Below are 522 nucleotides of genomic sequence, written 5' to 3'. Positions count from 1 at the left end.
CTTAAGGAAATGTTCAACATCCTTAGTCATCAGAGAAATGCAAATCAAAACAACTCTGAGATTCCATCTTATACCTGTAAGATCAAAAACACTGATGACACTTATGCTGGAGAGGTTGGAGGGGGTAAAGAGAACATTCCTGCATTACTGGTGGGAATGCAAGCTGGTACAGCCCCTTTGGATATCAGTGTGGCTATATCTCAGAAAACTAGGAAATAACCTTCCTCAAGACCCAGCAATACCACTTTTGGGTATATATCCAGAGGATGCTCAACCATGCTCGACTGAAGAATGGATAAGGAAAATGTGGTACATTTACACAATGGAGTACTACACAGCAGAAAAAAATAATGACATCTTGATTTTGCAAGCAAATGGAAGAAACTAGAAAACATCATTTTGAGTGAGATAACCCAGACCCAGAAAGACAATTGAAAGACAATTGTTTTTTTAATTTATTTATTTATTAAGGATTTCTGCCTCTTCCCCGCCACCACCTCCCATTTCCCTCCCCCTCCCCCG

The sequence above is a fragment of the Microtus ochrogaster genome, chromosome 6 (assembly GCF_000317375.1).
Source record: "Microtus ochrogaster isolate Prairie Vole_2 chromosome 6, MicOch1.0, whole genome shotgun sequence".
NCBI lineage: Eukaryota > Metazoa > Chordata > Mammalia > Rodentia > Cricetidae > Microtus > Microtus ochrogaster.
The sequence above is the reverse complement of the archived record's forward strand: the minus strand, read 5'-3'. Positions refer to the sequence as shown.